Source organism: Macrobrachium nipponense, chromosome 38 (genome assembly GCF_015104395.2).
Source record: "Macrobrachium nipponense isolate FS-2020 chromosome 38, ASM1510439v2, whole genome shotgun sequence".
Taxonomy (NCBI): domain Eukaryota; kingdom Metazoa; phylum Arthropoda; class Malacostraca; order Decapoda; family Palaemonidae; genus Macrobrachium; species Macrobrachium nipponense.
In genome coordinates this window covers 22289453-22303772 of record NC_061098.1, presented here as the reverse complement: position 1 = coordinate 22303772, position 14320 = coordinate 22289453, and the positions used below count along the sequence as shown (strand labels likewise).

Genomic DNA, 14320 nt, shown 5'->3' with positions numbered 1-14320 from the left:
CGTCCAAGTTCCAGGAAGGCAGCTTTGGCTGAGCCACCTTAGTGGTTTCAAAAGACCTTAAAAGATCGTGAAGGTCCTTGTTGTTTGCTAGATCCAAACCTCTATGTCTAAAGACCGCTGACAACATACTCCTATATCCTTTAATAGTTGGGACTGCCAGCTTTTCTTCTTTCCTCAGATAAAAAAGGAAATCGGCTATCTGATTCACAGAGGTCGTGGTTGAGGAAATGCCCTTCTTCCTACACCATCTCCTGAAAGCGGCTCACTTCGATTGATACACCATGCTAGAGGAAGCTCTTCTTGCACTGGCAATAGCCCTTGCCACTGATCTTGAAAAACCTCTCGCTCTGGCCAACCTTTCGATAGTCTAAACGCAGTCAGACTCAGAGCAGGGAGGTTTTTGTGGTACCTCTCGAAGTGGGGCTGTTTGAGTAGATCAACTCTCAAAGGTAGTGTCCTCGGGAAGTCCACTACGAAGGTCATGACCTCTGTGAACCATTCTCTCGAAGGCCAAAACGGGGCGATCGTCATCCTTGCTCCTTCTGACGCCGCAAACTTCCTGATGACCTCTCCCAAGATCTTGAACGGGGGAAAGGCATATACGTCCATCCCCGTCCAATCCCAGAGGAGGGCATCTACCGCTACTGCTCCTGGATCGAATACAGGGGAGCAGTATAGAGGAAGCCTCTTCGTCCTCGATGTCACAATACCTCTTGGTGAAGGGTCCATTCGGTCGGAAGCAGTTGTTGTAGCCGAATGAGTAGATCCGCACGGACGTTCTCCACTCCTGCAAAGAATCTTGTAAGAATCGTTACATTCCGTGCCTGGGCCCACAGCAGGATCTCTCTTGCTAGGCCGAACAGGGACCGAGAGTGTGTTCCTCCCTGTTTCTTGAGGTACGCTAGAGCTGTGGTTGTTCTGAGTTGATCTGGACTACTCGGCCTGAAACTTGGTCCTCGAAGAATTGGAGTGCCAAAAGAATTGCCCCCAATTCTTTGAGATTTATGTGCCAGGATACCTGTTCCCCTCTCCAGGTGCCTGACACTTCCCCCCCTAGTGTTGCTCCCCATCCCGACGTGGACGCGTCGGAAAACAACACTAGGTCGGGGCTCTGAAGGCTGAGAGAAACACCTTCTGCCAGCTTTGCGGGGTCGAGCCACCACCTTAGGTGATCCTTTACAGATTGGGAGATCCTCAGAGTCACTTCCAGATCCTCCTTGTTCTCCCAGTTCTCCGCAAGGAAAAACTGGAGTGGTCTGAGATGCAGTCTCCCCAGGGAAACAAACTTCTCCAGCGAGGGAAATGGTCCCCCAGCAGACTCATCCATTCCCTCAGCTAAGTCTGTTTCTCCCTCACAGAGGGCAGAGTTGCTGTTCGCCCCTCTGTCAAGCAAAACTCAAAACAGTCCACAATAGCGTATGCCTAGCCACAAATCCAAGTCAAAAAAAAACCAAAAGACAATCAAAATACTCAGTGGCAACGAAATTTTACGAAATCCAACGACGGAGGTACTGAAAACCGGTGTTGACAGTACCGGCGACAGAGAAAATCTGAATAGAAAATGGGAATGGTTTCTGATAACCGTCTCCCAGTGGTGGGAATGGGTACTAACCACCTGGCCTCCCACTGCGTGTGTCGTAATTTTTGAAATTCTGTCGGACTACGGAGAATTCAGCTATATTATATTATCTGGACAGGTAAGTATCATGAAACAAATGTACTGTATTTTCTGGAAAGTACATTGTAATAATGTGGTTATAATTTAGTAAGAATACATTAAATTTTACCAAATCACACAGTACAGTACAATTCATATACGTACTTTGAAATGACTACTTGCTGATAAAGCTGGCACTTTTTTTTTACGTAAAGAGAGCAGTACCATATAATTTGAGAGAGAGAGAGAGAGAGAGAGAGAGAGAGAGAGAGAAGAGAGAGAGAGAGAGGAGAGATAGAGAGAGAGAGAGAGAGAGAGAGATTAATCTTATGCTGACATCATCAAAAACCCACTCATCAAACCACACCAGACTACCAGACTAGAAACTTCTGATACTTTTGCAATAAACCCTCCATCATTAGGCATTGAAATGATATTGTTATAATACAATAAAGTTTCATACATACTTACCTGGCAGATATATACTTAGCTAAGACTCCGTCGTCCCCGACAGAAATTCAAATTTCGCGCCACTCGCTACAGGTAGGTCAGGTGATCTACCGGCCTGCCCTGGGTGGCAGGACTAGGAACCATTCCCGTTTTCTATCATATTTTCTCTCTTCCACCTGTCTCCTGCGGGGAGGCTGGGTGGGCCATTAATCGTATATATCTGCCAGGTAAGTATGTATGAAACTTTATTGTATTATAACAATATCATTTTCATACAATGAACTTACCTGTCAGATATATACTTAGCTGATTGGCACCCTTTGGTGGAGGGTAAGAGACAGCTAAAATGGAATAGACTGGTGGTAAACAACATATGTTGTAGGTATAAAAGAAAAACCTTGGTTCCTACCTGATAGGTGGTAGACTTCGTGGCTGTTGCCCGGTAGTCTGCATCACCTCAAGACTTTAGCGAGATATGTGATCTATGGCTAAGAGTTCTTGTGGGTCTGTCGATGGGTATATGAACCGCTTACTCGGCAGAGCCTGAAAGGACTTTGTCAATGGGTACTGGACCACTTCTATGACAACACACCTTATGAAGGAGCACACAACCAATCCCGACCACCTGATCCTAACCACCATGTTAGTATAAAGAATTGTTCTGAGTTATCCCCGAACTCATTACAAACAACCATAACTCGAAAAGCTAATACGCATTCATACAAAAATTCCAAAAAAAAAAAAAAAAAAAAAATTTAAAAAAAAAAAAAAAAATTTTAATACTCCTCCAAAAGATATCACAAGAGTTCCTTACTGAACAACAGTGACTGGCCGCCTGTGCAGCACCGAGCCCTCTTTGTCAGCAGAAATCTAGAACATATCTAGTAGAAGGTATGTACAAAGTTAAGGATTGGTGTTTGCTCCCGTACCCAGTATCGTATCCGCCGATACGAAAGGCCCCAGAGAAAAACATTTCTCGTAGGTCACGCGAACGTCTTTAAGATAGTGAGATGCAAATACCGAGTTGCACCTCCAATATGTCGTATCAAGGATTTTCTTTAGCGACATATTCTTCTGAAAAGAGAGAGACGTCGCCACTGCTCTAACTTCATGAGCTTTTACTCTTAAGAGTGGAAAAGAGTCGTCAGGACAGAACTTGTGAGCATCTGTAATGACGCTCCTTATGAAGAAAGCTAATGCATTCTTTGACATGATTCTTGTGGGGTCCTTAATCGAACACCAAAGACCTTGCCTAGAGCCTCCCATTTGTTTCTTCCTTTGTAAGTAGAACTTCAAGGCTCTTACAGGGCAAAGAGACCTTTCTGTTTCTCTACCCACGAGACTCGATAAGCCTTTAATCTCGAATCTCTTGGGCCAGGGATTCGAGGGGTTTTCGTTTTTCGCTAGAAAAAGTGTTCTAAACGAGCAGAAGGCCGAGTCTCTGTTGAAGCCGACTTCATCTTCAAGGGCGTGAAGTTCACAAATTCTTTTGGCTGTCGCCAAAGATAAGAGAAACAAGCATTTCCTCGTTAAATCCCTAAACGAAGCTAAATGAGGAGGCTCGAATCTTTCAGACGAAAGGAACTTGAGAACTACATCCAGGTTCCAGCTGGGAGGAGTTAGTTCCTTAGACTTTGTTGTTTCAAACGATCTAATAAGGTCGTGCAGATCTTTATTATCAGCAAGCTCTAGGTCTCTATTTCTGAAGACTGCCGAAAGCATGCTCCTGTATCCTTTTATAGTAGATACAGACAAGTGAGAGTCCTCTCTCAGGAACAAAAGGAAATCAGCGATTTCGGTTATAGAGGTACTGGAGGAGGACAACTTCTTAGACTTACACCACCTTCTAAAAACCTCCCACTTAGACTGATAGACTCGTCTAGTGGAAGCTCTGCGGGCTCTAGCGATAGCGCTTGCAGCTTTGCGAGAAAACCCCCTCGCTCTGACAAGTCTTTCGATAGTCAAAAGGCAGTCAGAGCGAGAGCGGGGAGGTTTTGATGAAACCTCTCGAAGTGTGGCTGTCTGAGAAGATCCATCCTTCTTGGAAGGGATCTGGGGAAGTCTACTGTCCACTCCAGCACCTCTGCAAACCAATCCTGCGCTGGCCAAAAAGGGGCTATCAGGGTCATTCTTGTTCCGTTGGACGCTACAAACTTTCTCAACACTTGCCCCAGGATTTTGAAAGGGGGGAAAGCGTACACGTCTACATGAGACCAGTCTAGCAGGAAGGCGTCGACCACGAGAGCTCTTGGGTCTTCCACCACTGAGCAAAAGACTTCCAGCCTTTTGGAAAGGAATGTGGCGAACAGGTCTACATGAGGAGTGCCCCAAAGATCCCAAAGACACTGACACACCTCTGAATGAAGGGTCCACTCTGTGTGAAGGACCTGGCTTCTCCTGCTCAGTCTGTCTGCCCTGACGTTTCTCGTACCCTGAACAAATCTTGTCAGGAGGGAGATGTTCCTCTGGGAGGTCCAAAGTAGCAGATCTCTTGCTATTTCGTATAGGAACAAGGAGTGTGTTCCTCCTTGTTTCCGAATGTAGGAAAGGGCGGTAGTGTTGTCCACATTCACTTGGACCACACTGTTTGTCACAAAAGGTTCGAAGAACTTTAGAGCCAAGTGTACTGCCAGAAGTTCTTTGCAATTTATGTGCCAGGACACCTGTGCTGGCTTCCAGGTGCCTGACACTTCTCTCGGTCCTAGTGTTGCTCCCCAACCCTTCTCCGATGCGTCTGAATATAACACTCGGCTTGGGTTCGGAACTTCCAGAGAAATTCCCTTGTTCTCTTTTAGAGGGGACAACCACCATTGCAGGTGTGGTTTCATTTCCATTGGAAGGAGAAAAACTGTCGGAGAGAAGTCCCGTCTTCCAATTCCATGATCTCCTTAGGAAAAACTGAAGAGGACGAAGATGAAGTCTTCCTAGAGGAAAGAACTGTTCGAGCGAGGAAAGGGTCCCTAGAAGGCTTAACCATTCCCTCGCCGAAGTTCGTTCTTTCCTAAGAAGAGAGAGACTTTTTCCAAGCCTCTCACGATTCTCTCTTGCGAAGAAAAATACTCGAAAACCCACGAGAATCCATCTGAATCCCAGATAGACTAAGTTCTGTCTGGGGATCAGCTGTGACTTCTCGAGGTTCACGAGTAGTCCCAATGACTTTATCAGGTCTAGGGTCAAAGAAAGGTCCTCCAAACACTGTCTCTCTGTTCTGGCCCTGATGAGCCAATCGTCCAGATATAGAGAGATGTTGACGCCTTTGAGGTGAAGAAACCTCGCCACATTCTTCATCAGGTTTGTGAAGACCTGAGGAGCTGTGGACAGGCCGAAACACAAGGCCCTGAACTGAAAGATCCTTCCTCCCGTCATGAAACGGAGGTACTTCTTCGAAGAAGGGTGAATCGGGACATGAAAATAAGCGTCCTGGAGATCCAGCGACACCATCCAATCTCCTTGTCGTAAGCCGCAAGGACTGAGGCCGAAGTCTCCATAGAGAACTTCTCCTTTAGAACAAACTTGTTCAGAGCGCTGACGTCTGGTACCGGTCTCCAGCCCCCCCCGAGGCTTTCGCAACCAGAAAAAGACGATGTAAAACCCCGGAGAGTTTTGCTCCAGTACTAATTCTATAGCTCGTTTGTCCCACATTTGATCCACCATCAGACGAAGAGTATCCCTCAGTACAGGGGTCCCTGTATCTGGCTGACAGTTCCCGCGGAATAGTCGTTAGGGGAGGACTGTCCTGGAAGGGGATAAGATATTCCCTTCCTGATTATAGACATCGAAGAGGCGTCCGAGTTTATGAATGTCCAGGCGTCGCAAAATTCGAGAAGCCTGGCACCCACTGGTGTTTGGAGGTTGGCTGTCTCACTTCCCTTTCTTAAAGGGACGGGAAGTAGTTCTACCTCTCCTCTCAGGACCTCTCCTTTTTGAGGGAGCTCTGGAGGAGGGCCTCCTCGAAAGGGCTGAACAATAGAAGTAGGTCCTTTCTTGTCAACCGCAACAGGGGTCTCTTCTTCTTGCAGTCTGAAGGAGAAGATCTTGTGTCGCCTTCTCAGTCAGTGAGCGAGAAATGTCCTTCACTAACTGAGAAGGAAACAAGAAGTCTGACATGGGAGCGAAAACCAGGGCTGCTCTCTGTGAGTGTGAAACCGCCTTGGTTAAGAAGGCACTAAAAATACTCCTCTTCTTAAGGAGTACCGCTCCAAAGAGGGAGGAGACTTCTCCCGATCCGTCTTGTACTGCTTGTCAATACATGACATTATACTAAGAATGACTTCGGGGTCTAGACCTTCCGAGTCATGAGCCTTCTTAGACATCACCCCAAGGGACCAGTCTAGGAAATTAAATACTTCCAAAATATGGAAGAGTCCCTTGAGGAGATGATCAGTCTCAGAAATCGCCCAAGTCACACGAGCTCCGTTCAAAGCGTGTCTACGCGATGAATCAACCAAGGTTGAAAAGTCCGCTTCAGCCGATGCTGGGAGAGAAAGGCCCATGTTCTCCCCAGTTCGGTACCACACACCTCTTTTTCCAGAAAGTATGGCTGGAGGCATACAGAAGGTGGTTCTGACCAGTTCCTTCTTTGACAACATCCACTTGTCAAGCGACTGTAGAGCTCTTTTCATAGAGATAGTCGGTCTCATCTTCAAAAACCGACGAAGACTTAGGTACGATCAACACTCGAAAAAAAGAGATTGAGGCGAAGGAGCAGCAGCAGGAGTCAACGAATCTCCATACTCTTGCAAAGAAGGTCTGTCAAAACTATAGTTAGAGAAGCCTTCTCTACCGTTAGTCTCGTCTTCCGAATCTACGTCCACACCGTGCGGAGGATTTCGGCTTGTAACTACGATAGGATCTTCACCAAGGTTCTCTCATCTACCTGGCGACAAACTCCTACTAGGAGAGGGACTCATCGAGTGAACAGATTCTCTCTCAAGTCTACTAGTTGTCTCGCGTCTGCTTGACTTCTCACGCCTGGCAAGCTCTTCGCGCTTGGCTGGCGCATCGCGCTTGGCTGGCGCTTCGCGCTTGGCTGGCGCTTCGCGCTTGGCTGGAGCTTGTTGCTTGGCTGGCGTCTCTCACCTGGCTGACGCGCCTCGCGCTTGTCTGGCACCTCGCGCTTGGCTGGCGTCTCGCCTGGCTGACGCCTCGCGCTTGTCTGGCGCCTCGCGCTTGGCTGACTCCTCGCGCCTGGCTGGCGCCTCGCGCTTGGCTGACTCCTCGCGCCTGGCTGGCGCCTCGCGCTTGGCTGACTCCTCGCGCCTGGCTGGCGCCTCGCGCCTGAGAGTATCCTTGTCTAGAGCAACGCGCTCGGATAGCTCCTGACGCCTGTTAGAATCTTCGCGCCTGGAAGACGTCTCGCGCTTGTAAGGCTCTTCATGCCTGGAGGACGCTTCACGTCTGGCAGGCGAAAGAAGACGAGACTTCTTAATAGGAAGTCTAGCGTCCTTCTTGCGAGGGGGATCCCTCGAAAGAACTCCGATAAAAGAGGCTTAACTGTTCTTGCACAGCTAACAATATCTTCTTGGAAGCCACACCAGCGTCCTCTTCAATAGAAGAAGCGGAGAGACCTCGAAGGTGTGCGATCTTCAACTACCGATCGAGGAGACGTCGAGACCATCTTAGCCTTTTGATAGAAGAGGGGGCTTCCTCCGAGAAGCGCTCTGGGCTCGAGTCAAACGCGGGTTCTTTCCAGTGCCTTTTCATGGGGCCTAGATTATATCCGAGAGTCCTTCCCCCACCTCGTTTAGGTGAAGGAAGAATAACCGGGACGTACCGAGAAAACAATCTCGTGGACTTCTATTAAAGCGGTCCTGAGCAGTCTGTAGCGAAACAGAGCTGCTGAAGGGACGCCTGACCGTTGGGGATTCCCACAACCTCCGTACGGTTTTCGACTTTCCTTCTCCTCTGGGTATGTGAGTTTGGAAGAGGTCTAGGCCTGGAGCATCGCAGGGACGGTCAGACGCCCCCTCCACAACACTGGAACACTCACTTCACTAAGGAAATCACTATCACTTCCCTTACCTTGCATGGCCGCCATTTTTGTCTTCATCTAACGAAGAGTAGCCTTCAGATTGACGATTTCAGAAGCCGAATCCGAATGCAAAGCCTGTGAGGGTTCAGATACAGAGGGAGAATCAAAATCATTAATTACAGGAGAGTTAGACTCAGAAAAAGGCTCAATAGGCCTTGTACTCACACCCTTCTATGCAGCCCGTCTAATTCTATCCCTCTCTAACTTCTTTCAAGCAAGAAGTTAGAGTCTTCCATTCATTAGCATTCAACTTTTCACACTCATTACAGGTGTTAGCTAAAGAACAGTCAAACCCCCTACACTTACGACATACAGTGTGAGGACTCAACCGAAGCCTTCGGTATCCTCACCTTGCAGCCTACATTCACACACACTCTCACACTAACACTTGAATCAGACATTCTAGCAGAAAAAATCAAAAGCAAGTCCAAATCCAGTCCACGGTAGCAAATGCCAAAACAACGTCCAGTACGTCACCAAGAAATCCAATAAAGTTGATCAAAGTCTTGAAAAGCGAATTCCAGTCAGGAGGTAGTAACAACAATGTTGATACCACCGGCGACAGAGAAAAATGATAGAAAAACAGGAATGGTTCCTAGTCCTGCCACCAGGGCAGGCCGGTAGATCACCTGACCTACCTGTAGCGAGTGGCGCGAAATTTGAATTTCTGTCGGGGACGACGGAGTCGTAGCTAAGTATATATCTTACAGGTAAGTTCATTGTATGAAATTTTCTAGTTTTCCACCACAGACCAGGTGGGACTACAATGAAGGGTGTAGATGAAACCAGACGACATACTGGCCACAGTAAAAGAAAATTACCAGATCACTTTTTTACTATAACTACAAATTGTTAAAAAACACTACCCAACCATTAAAATAAATCCAATGACTGGTGGGTACTCTAGGTACGTCGTACCCCAGGCTTCCCATAACTCAATCACCTAAAACCCAAGGCAAGGAGATAGAGACTAAAAGACATACTACTCTTATTCTTCCTCCCCCAATATCATACCAGCCATGGAAAACTGTCCTAACGTACGGCAGTTTTCATACATACCCTCCACACCTCGCAAGTAATGAGATGCAAAAATGGATCTACATTTCCAGTATGTAGACTGAGGAATTGTGAAGAGTGACAGACTTGCGTTTAAATGCTAGAGAAATGTGAACTACTGTCCCAATCATTCATCGTTCTTTCTCACCGTCATCCTTACATTAAGGGCCGGTTGCCTGATGCGCCTTCAACCGCTGCCTTCTACCAAAGGCATCATCCTCCACCAAACCTTTTCTCTCCATATCTTCCTTCACCTTATCTCACCATCTATTTCTTTGTCTCCCTCTCGATCTTCTTCCTCTAACAGGATCCTCCCAGGCCCTCTTCACTCCCTCATTGTCATCCATCCTTAACATATGCCCATACCATCTCAATCGTAACTCTCTAATCACCGTTATCTTTACTAAGCCTGCTCTTCTTATTTATCATTTTCCAATCACTCAAGCAGTGATATTCCCATAAGCTCATCTTTTCTTCTTTGAGCCCATGTTTCCAAGCCATACATTAACCAATGGTCTTATCACTGTGCTACAGATCTTGACTTTTAGCTTGATTGGCATTTTTCTTATCACATAAGCTACATCTCTCCACTTCCCCAAAGCCACTTGAATCCTACTGTCAACTTCAACCACATCCTCCCTCTTGGCTTAAAGTAGAGCCTACGTGTTGAAACTTTTCCGCCTGTTTTATAATCGAGCCTCTTCTTTCTTGTACTATACTATTCTGTCTCTCTATTCCCTACTACTAATCAAAACCTGAGTTTTATTCACATTCACCTTTAAGCTACCCCTCTCTAGAGACTCCTGCCACTCCCAAATCCTTCTCTGCAAGTCTCCTCATCTTCTGCAGTAATTACTAGATCGTCATACAACAACTCCCACAGCACTTCATTCCTGATCTCTTCACCCCACACATCCATGACCAGTACAAAAAAAAAATGGGCTTAATGCTGACCCCTGGAGTAATCCAACACTAACTTCAAAATTTTCTGTTTCCCCAACTGAGCTACTGGATTCCCTCTAGCCTCTTTTCCTGTAGCTGTCTTATTATGAAGATGGCATCCTCTGTTCCTCTTCCTCCCATGAATCTATGTTGCTATTTCCTGATCTTTACAATCTCTCTTAATCTCTCATCCAGTATTCTAAAACTTTCAATCCATGCTCTGTAGTTAAATTCCTCTGTAGTTACAACAATGCATGACATCTCCCTTCTGCTTGTATATATACGTATACCCATTAGACTCACCCCCTCCCAGTCCCTTGGCATTCTTCCCTTTTCCATATAGCTTTTAATAAATCCAGCATCCATTTCTCCCACTTTGTACCTAATAGAGTAATTTGATAATTTCAATTTAAAACTCCAATGGACCCGGTGCTTTACCATTCTTCATTTTACTTAATGCTCTCTTCACTTGTCTATCCCATATCTCCATCACTGGTCCCCCCACCCCCCTCTGTGCTTCCCACATCTCCTTTCTTCTTCTTCTTCCCTTTCCCAGCTTTATCCCTACTCGGGGTCGCCGTTTTTAATGAGTCTCTTCATCTACCTCTGTCCTGTGTCCATTTCCTCCCATACTCCTTCTCTTTCATATCATCTCTAATGAAATCTCTCCACCTGGTCTTAGGTTTTCCTCTCCTTCGTGTTCCATCCACCTCCACGTCCATCACTTCTCTTGCCATGTCATCTGATATGTAGCCGAGGTGGAATAAAGTCAGAGACCATGCTTGAACTCAGTGACGCTTTAGTTTTTCTTCAACCACCTTGGAAAGCGGACGTTTGCTTTGCTCTCCTCCTCCCGAGCCAGTTTTTTACCTAAGCCCATGATTTCTTCCTCTTTGCTGGATCGGGTCTAATGCTGAGTGCTGCGCTGCAGGAACATTCAAACGTGATGCATTCAACTGCACAGGGTGCTCATGGCAAGCCACATGAGGCACCAAAATATTGGCAGATGGTGGCGCCAAAGGAGCAGGAGGATGAGTCGTTGTATGGGGTGAGAAGAAAAAGTGAATTTAACGAAAACGATGAACCATCCAACACTGGAGAACACTCCGAAGGCCAGTCTAACACTGATCGCTTCGAAGAGTAGTCCTCAGTACTAAGCGCATGATCGGAAGTAAGACACTTTGGTGTCAACACAAGCTCAGAGCGCTTGACTTGCACTGTGAGCTCGGCTCCCCCGTGCACCCTGGGGTCTATCATACATACAGAGCTGGCTGGACGCTCAATAAACACTTAGTGCTTAACACCTGGGCGATCAATAAACACTTAGTGCTTGACACCTATCACCGAGCGCTCATCTACCACTGAACGCTTACCACAATCACATACTGAATGGTCAACTGTAGGCTCTACTACCAAGCGTTTGGCGCTAGCTGGCCACCTGAAGCCAGCAGAGCGCTTGGAAACATACACTTCACTCTCCTCTCCCCTGAGCACACAGCTGTCACTGCACAATCACTCACGGTGCTCGGAACACTAATAACCAAACGCTTGTGCACAAAATATTCGGGAGACGTTGCAAAGCTTTTCTGCTCCAGAAACTACATGAAGGTTGCAGACTATGGTCCAGATCTCTAGCACACTGACAGCAAGGGGGGAGCATGTTCAGGAGCTCAGGTCTTTTCAATGGCCTGGGAAACTCAGAAAAATTTCAACTTCCCCTTCTGCTCGAGTTGGAATCAGAGCCACAGGATGGTAAGGCATGCACCTCCACTTGGACGCCTTTCCAGTGGCTGTCCCCAGAGTCCTGGGAATGCACAGGCTCAGTTGAGGGGTTTAACTACCAGTGGGCAAACCACATCACCCTCCCTTGAATGTTTGGTTTGCCTCCTCCAGGGTTAGGGGAGTCTGGCAGGGACCTAAGTTTAGGAGCATTGGTGGGACAAGTTAGTCACCCCCTTTAGTACTACCAAATACAAAAGGTTTACTTCACCAAACGTCAGCAAACTCTGCAATCAACCGGTAAAACAAAAGAGCTACTTCAAAAACTGATGTTTTAGTCGATGAGCAGCAGGAACAAATTGAGCTCCTGAGTCGTGTTGTATCTATTCTTCGCCAAAGTGAGCAAGGTAAGTTACCTACACTAAAACAATAGTGCTTTACCGTAAATTTTTTTAACTTAAGCTGCTGTGAAAGTTAGAAATTATTGCCAATGTAATTACCTGGCAAGTCACTTGCATATATAAAAAGGGAGTTTTGAGCGAAAAATTATAAAAGATGGAAAACATTTGTAAATAACTTTAGATGAACACCCAATCAGGTATAGTATATTAATGATTATCATGGCAATTTATAGTAACACAGTAGCCTAACCCCCAATTACTTATACTGTGAGTAATGCATTTGTAGTATTTTACTTCTATACACTAATTTTATAGCTTAGGCAACATCAAGTATGAGGGCATTGTTGTAAATTCATTAAACAATCCCTTCCACAAAGAAATACTATACAAAGCAATGCACCAAGATAATGTATCACAATATCAAAATACTGTACATGCAAGCAATATACATATATGCAAGGAAGGAAGAGTAAAAGTCTTGCCTTATTAAGTTTTCCAAGTGTGGATATGAGATCAGCCCAACTCGCTAGTATTTTCAAAGTTGCGTAGTGTCTTATCAACCGCTGCCACATAGGCACGGTATTTTTGAATCGCGAGTAAATCATATTCTTCAAGACTCAATCCACTCATTCTGAAAAAGCAGAAAAAAACTATAATCATAAAAATATTCAGTAGTATAGTACATCAAATATAACAAAGATCTTACCAAAAAACTCTTACATTTTTTTTGTTAGCCATACCCTGTCATTCAACTAATTTAATGTTTAATGGTTACACCAAGTGCTTTTGTAATTAAGAAGAGCAAGAGCTAAGACTACAGAGTGTAAAATCACACTCACACAATGGAGTACAAAAACAAAAAGGTCAATTCATAACAGAAGTAATACCACTGAACATTAACATCTTCAATGACAATTTATAAAACATATTAAAATTGTCTACACCATCACATTTACATATGTGAATAGTTCACTGCTCAAGGAAGAAATATGAAGTTTTTATGATAAAACGAAGTTTAATGTATATTTACCTGGCAGGTATATATATAGCTATATTCTCTGTTCCACCTGGCAGAAATTTTTTTTCAAAACTCGCGCAATCGCTAGTAACCTATTGTAGTTCAGGCAACCACCACCCCGTTACCGTGGCGCTAGCGCTAGAACCGTTTCCCAATTGGGCCAGATTTTCTCTGAACCCTGTCCCCTGAGGGGAGGCGGGTGGGTGAATTTAAATTATATATACCTGCCAGGTTAAGTATACATTAAACTTATTAAAACTTCGTTTTATCATAAAAACTTCATTTTAATGTATGACACTTACCTGGCAGGTATATATATAGCTGATTGACACATTTGGAGGTGGGTCAAGGACAGCAACATTCTTAGAGTATAAAATATTATTAAAATATTATTAAACTCCAGGTTCCTTACCTGCTAAGGTAGCTGACTTCATAGGTCCTGCCTCTAAGCCTGCTTAAACCTTAGTTAGCTCTCAACAAGGAAGTGTCCCTGTCTGTTGAAGAAGCTAAGACTGGAACTGACAACTGGACGTGACCAATGTGTTGACAGATCCTTACAGCCCTCTTATGCCACGGCATTCAAGCTAGTAACAGATCATTTACCTGAACTACACACACACCATCACCCGATAATACTAACACAACTGAGAAAAGTACCGCATTTCTCAGACGACCAAGAAACACAAACACCATCACCTAATAAAAACAACTAGCTTACAAGAAGGTTATGGGGTAGTAACTCCTTTGCCCAATACTGTACCCGCCGAGGACACGTATAGACCTAGCGTCTGACAATTATCGAAGGTTGTCTGAACTCCCTAAGATAATGAGACGCAAATATTGAATTAGTTCTCCAATATGTTGATTCAATAATTTCCTTGAGGGCTAAATTCTTTTTAAAAGCTAATGAAGTCGCCACTGCCCTGACTTCATGAGCCTTCACTTTCAAAATACCAAAGCTCTGCTCTTCACACAACATATGAGCCTCTTTAATTAACTCTCTCATGAAGAAGGCTAGAGCGTTCTTCGTCATGGTCTAGTGGGGT

At 45.4% G+C, this 14320-nt stretch overlaps 1 pseudogene; it reads right to left on the bottom strand.

Annotated features, from left to right (window-relative positions):
* Positions 1–14320, bottom strand: part of LOC135209771 (protein dopey-1 homolog) — an 85175-nt pseudogene that overhangs the window by 54471 nt on the left and 16384 nt on the right.